Source organism: Monodon monoceros, unplaced genomic scaffold (assembly GCF_005190385.1).
Source record: "Monodon monoceros isolate NGI ecotype Baffin Bay Population unplaced genomic scaffold, NGI_Narwhal_1 Super_Scaffold_6, whole genome shotgun sequence".
Lineage (NCBI taxonomy): Eukaryota > Metazoa > Chordata > Mammalia > Artiodactyla > Monodontidae > Monodon > Monodon monoceros.
In genome coordinates, this window is record NW_021703783.1 from 9,406,768 (window position 1) to 9,412,767 (window position 6,000).

A 6,000-nucleotide genomic window follows, 5' to 3' on the forward strand; every position below is an offset into this window, starting at 1 on the left:
CCTTCCCTCTATTAGCTACCCCATAGTATGAAGTGGCCTTGAAACTCTAGCCTCTGTGGTTTGTAAGGATTATAAAATAACATTTGAGTTTCCTGCTTGTTGTTGAATTCAGGTTAAACCCATTCCTTACATATTTTATTTACATCTCAGAGTATCTTTGATCTCTTCATTGTAATTCTCAGTCTGAGACATCAGGTTTTTTCAGGTACTGGACATAAAAATCTTTCATCCTAAAAATCCAAGGATGGTAGTAGACAAGGGTTTCTGACCACTGTTCCAGGGCCCAAGTGACAAGTTTGGTAGAGAAGTGGCTTTACTGCCATGCTGAGCTGCTTCTGGCCCCTGCCTACGGGGTGATGCCTACCATGGGAGTGGCTGCAGCCTGCCTCGTTAAATGACCACACTCCAAGGTCAGTGTCTCCATTTTCTTCCCGAGATTCAGAAATTCCCTCTTCAGATAGTTAGCAAATAAATAGGCTCTGGGGATTTATTCGTGCCAAGCACGTTCACAGGAGACTAATTTACAAACCATTCTCATATTCATTGAACAAAAATTTGCTGAATGCCTGCTTTGTGCAAGGCGCCGGGAATGGAGTGCTTATAGTCTGCTAGCAAATCAGACAATAGTGTAGCTCATTTTGGACTAGGTGGTAGTGATGGAAAGGGAGGAGACCTAGAGGGACTCAAGATAAATTTAGGCAGCTGAGTCTACAGGACTTGCTGATGTGGAGGCTGGAAGAAAGGAAGAGGTGAGACGAAGAGATGCAGAGAGAAACAAGTGTGGAGGAGAAATCCAGATGCTCGTGTCTTAATGTTCGTTGGAAGACAAGGCCAAGTTGAGACTCAAAGCTATCCACAGAAGAGACACCCTTTGGGGTGTGTAACTACACAGGACACAATAATTTGGCTTAAGCTAACTGAAAAATTTAAGGGCACATTACTTATATTTCCAACTCCCTTTGTCACACTAGGGAAAACACAGTGACAATACACTATGGTGGTAAGAGTGTGGGATCTCAAGCCAATCTGCTTGGGTGCAAGTCTTTGTTTCTACAGTAACCATTACCTTCTGAACATGACCTTGTTTCCCTATCCTCCCACATAATTGCCCCTCTTCTGGTGTTTTCTAGCTTTGTAAAGGTTCCACCAAGTCTCTACTTGCTCAAGCCAGAAACCTAGAAATCACGGACACATCCCTGACCTTCATCCTCCATGTTAAATCAGTCATGAGAATTTATCTAACCTCTACACACCCTTGAACTTTGTCCAGTTCTCCCCAACCCCACTGCCCCTATCTGGTCCAAAATGCCATCATCGGACTTCCCTGGTGGCGCAGTGGTTAAGAATCTGCCTGCCAAGGCAGGCTTGCTGTAGATCCTGTGAGCCACAACTACTGAGCCCTCATGCCACAACCACTGAAGCCCGCGCGCCTGGAGCCTGTGCTCCACAACAAGAGAAGCCACCGCAATGAGAAGCCTGCGCACCACAATGAACAATAGTCCCCGCTCACTGCAACTAAAGAAAGCCCACTTGCAGCAACAAAGACCCAAAGTAGCCAAAAATAAATAAAATTAATTAATTAATTTAAAAATGTCACCATCTTTTGCTTAAACAACTGCTAACTGATCTGCCTGCATCCCTCTCCCTGACCCAATCCATTCTTCACTGTAGCCGAGTGTCCTTTTCAAATGCATCTCTGATGAAATCTCTTCAAAAGTTTCCCACTGACCTTGGAATAAAGTCCCAAATCCCCAGGTCATTTACATGACCTATAAGGTCCTAAATATTCAGGTCCCTAACTGTATGTCCAGCTTCATCATAAATCACCATTTTATAATCTTTAAAAGCTTCATTTGATTTTCCCCACTGCAAGGCTTAACTGGGAATGTTCTTTCCGTCTGTAAATCGCTCCCTACACAGCCAGTGAGTGGCGCTCATCTTCCAGGTCTCAGTTTAAAAGTCCCTTCCACGAGGAAAATGTCCCCGATGTGCAGAGAAAGGCCGGGTCATCCCATCATACGTTGCTCTAGCATCTTGCTTTTTTCCTTTTTACCATGCATCTCACTTGTGTTTACTTTTTTGTGTCCCACTTGATTGTGAGGATTTATTTATTTATTGTTATTTAAAACATAGGCTGCCCCTCCTACAACTGGAGCATAAATTCCATGCTTACTTCTGCTTCCTAATGTGTGGTCCGTGGCCTGCCGTAGTGTTTGAGAATGTTTGTTGAATAAAAAAAGAAACATACAGATTTTCTGTATTTTAAAAAACTTTCCAAACTAAAGGCAAAAAAAAAAAAAAGGAAAGAAATCAACAAGTAACCAGAGCTAGTTATCTTTTTTTCCCTAGTCACAAATTGGTTCGATAATGAAGTATTTTGTACATCATCTCTCTTTTTCTAGATTCCTTGGAGACTGTCCTCTTCTCTCTCTGCCCTCATTATTACATCAACTACCTCCTTTCTCCCCTTGGACATACCTACTCATAACAGATTAGAATTCATAAATTATGGGGAATTCCCTGGTGGTCCAGTGGTTAGGACTCCGTGTTTCCACCGCAGGGGGCACAGGTTCGATCCCTGGTCGGGGGACTAAGAGGCTGTGCGGGGCAGCCGAAGGGAATAAAAAAGAATTCATAAGTTAAAGATAATTTTTTGATGGATTAAATTTTGCATTGCTTCCTTCATGATGAGCATAGGACACTTTGTTAGAGGGAGGTCTCTCCAAAACAGACTACAGGGTATGCAGCTTCTGGGAAGATCTTGAGCAGAAACTGATTACGAATTTATTCTTATCTGAATCAGTTCCACAGAACTCTTGTCGTAATTTTGGGCTCATGTTACTTTTGGTCCAGGAGCCACCTCTATCCTCACATGCTCTCACCCCACAGCAGCCTGTGTCACTGGTTTGTTGAAGGCTTCCCTGTGGTCCTCACGCCCTTCCCTCAACCACTAGGGCCGGGAGCCACAGTGCCTGGGAGACCACCACACTTTCACAGGCCCACATTAATGTTTAATTTCTTTTTTTTTTTTAATTTATTATTTATTTTTGGCTGCATTGGGTCTTTGTTGGGGTGCACGGGCTTCTCATTGCGGTGGCCTCTCCTGTTGTGGAGCACGTACTCTAGGCGCGCAGGCTTCAGCAGTTGTGGCTTGCAGGCTTAGCTGCTCCGCGGCATGTGGGATCCTCCCGGACCAGGGCTCGAACCCGTGTCCCCTGCATTGGCAGGCGAGTTCCTAACCACTGAGTCACCAGGGAAGCCCCAAGGTTTAATTTCTTTTAAAAAAATCAAAAGAAAAAGATAAACTTTTAAGTCCAAGAACATATTTTAATATATATTAATATATTTATCTTTATATTAAGGCAGTCATAAACTGTAATTTTTACTAGATATTTTTGTGTGTTTGGAGGAAGGGGCACATGAAGGCCTATGAAAACCTTTCGGAGGGAGAGGGATAAACCAAGACTTTGGGATTAACAGATACACACTACTATATATAAAATAGATAAACAAGGACCTACTGTATAGCACAGGGAACCATATTCAGTATCTTGTAATAACCTATAATGGAAAAGAATCTGAAAAGGAATATGATATGTATAAATGAGTCACTTTGTTGTACACCTGAAACTAATACAACATTGTAAATCAACTGTACTTCAATAAAAAAAATTGAAATTAAAAAAAAAAAACCTTTCAGAGGGAGATGGGCTCAGTCACTTTGACCTCTCCTTCTGGGGCCAGTGTATTGTTTCAGGCCTGCTTTGCCCCTTACTTTGAATGTTTATTTGGATTTCCTCTTTAACCTTTCTCATTGTTCTGCAAGTACAGGACATGACGTGGTTCAGTTACTAGAATGGACCTCTATTATTTCCACGACCAGAACGTAAATGTCCAAACTACCCCAGACTTGGTAGGAATAGTCAAAAGCAGACAGTCCTCTCCGCTGGAATCCACCTGTGCTTACCCTGCTGGTCTGACGTGAATCCTGTCAACGAGGTGGGCACTGGCACCAGAGGAAGTTTGAAAAGGAGCCCATGTCTTATTATCCAAGAACACACAGAAGAACTTTTTCCTGGCTAAAAAGAGCAGAGTTTGCTGTTATAATAGCAGCTTGGTGGTTTAAATCAGTTTCCCTTTAGAGCAGCCCCAGAGTCCCAGAAATCTTAGGCCTAATTTTTTTTTCGTTCCTGTAACACATTTTACCAAAACTTGGGTAACTTTAGACCCGGTATTATACACAGTTTTATAGTCCTCCCAATTGTTTCCATCTGGGTCCCCTTTTCCAGGCCTCTTCGCTCTGCTTCCCTGAATTTTACGATTGAGTCGTTCACCTTTTCCCAGCACTTTTAATTCCCATTCCACTCTCCTACATGAAATCAGAGTGTGAGCCTAAGGGAAGCAAAGTAACTCCTTCTCTCTTTGTTTTTACAGAAAAATCTGTGTGGCAGAGGAATTCCGAGTGTGACTGTGGAGGGGAAATTGCTTGTTGTTGTGTAAAGCGATGTTTCTGTCAGTAAAAGCACTGGTCTGGGTCTCAAGAGGCCTGGGTTCTAGTCCTGTCTCTTGTTACCTTGCCACGTGACATGTCTTTTTACCTTCTGGGACTCGAGTTCCTCATTTGTCAAACAAGGAGCACAGATTCCCCAGCAGGTCTACAAAGCAGAGGACAGTGTTAAAAAAAGAAACAACAGGGACTTCCCTGGTGGCGCAGTGGTTAAGAATCTGCCTGCCAATGCAGGGGACATGGGTTCGAGCCCTCACCCAGGAAGACCCCACATGCCGCAGAGCAACGAAGCCTGTGAGCCACAACTACTGAGCCTGCGCTCTAGAGCCAGCGAGCCACAACTACTGAGCCTGCGTGCCACAACTACAGGAGCCCGTGTGCCTAGAACCCGTGCTCTGCAATGAGAGAAGCCACCGCAATGAAAAGTCTGCGCACTGCAACGAAGAGTAGCCACCGCTCACCGCAACTAGTGAAAGCCTGCGTGCAGCAATGAAGACCCAACGCAGCGAAAAATAAATTAATTTATTTTTAAAAAAAAAGAAACAACAGGCCCAAGAGGGAGTCACTTATGCTAAGGCCACGTTCACCAAATCCAGACTTAATACCTAACCTAACTGCAATTTCAGCTGCTTTCAGGAAAGTAATCTTAACCAGTCACTTTAGAATTACCTGGTCAGAACTAGGGAGGTAACTGGCCTCATAGACTCATACTGTGCCCCAAAGGAAGATGACCTGGCCTGAAACAATCAGCTCTTTGATAGAACAACTTCCTTGTCCCACCTCCTCCTGCCTATAAAAGCCTGCCCTTTTGTACAACTCTTTAGAGCTCCTTTCTATCTGCTAGATGGGATGCTGCCCAATTCATGAATCACTGAGTAAAGCCAGTAAGATCTTTAAAATGGACTTGTTACCGACCAAGGTTCTTGGACTCCTTAATCAATAGAAATTGATAAGAGGCTGGGACTTCCCTGCTGGTGCAGTGGTTAAGACTCCATGCTTCCACTGCAGGGGGCGTGGGTTCGATTCCTGGTCCGGGGGTGGGGGGTGGGGAAGAAATTGATAAGAGGCTAGATGCGAAATTCAGGGAAGGCTTTATTGGGACTCGTGCTGCAGCACGAGGGAACAAGGGAGTGAAAATAAGTAACAGGTTCCCTTGCTCACTCCCCGGAGCGGTGGAGCTGGTCCCTTAAATGGGGTGAGCGTAGAGGTGGATACATGGGTGGGGTCAGAGGGGCGGCTTAGGTGGCCTGCCCACCCCCTTGGTGGTGCTGTGTGCAGGGAGCATGGGTAGTGCCCTGCTTTTGCTCCTGACACCCAGGTCCCAGCCTGTCTCATACTCAGCTGAATTTTGTTTTTATCACAACAGGAAGAGGAAGAGACAGAGCTTTTTGGGTGGGTTTTCTTTAGGATAAATCAACTCCCCCTTATCTCAAAGCATGTTGTCTGCTTTGGACATCATCTAAAGTGGCCTAATCCCGGTCCTAGGAAAATGG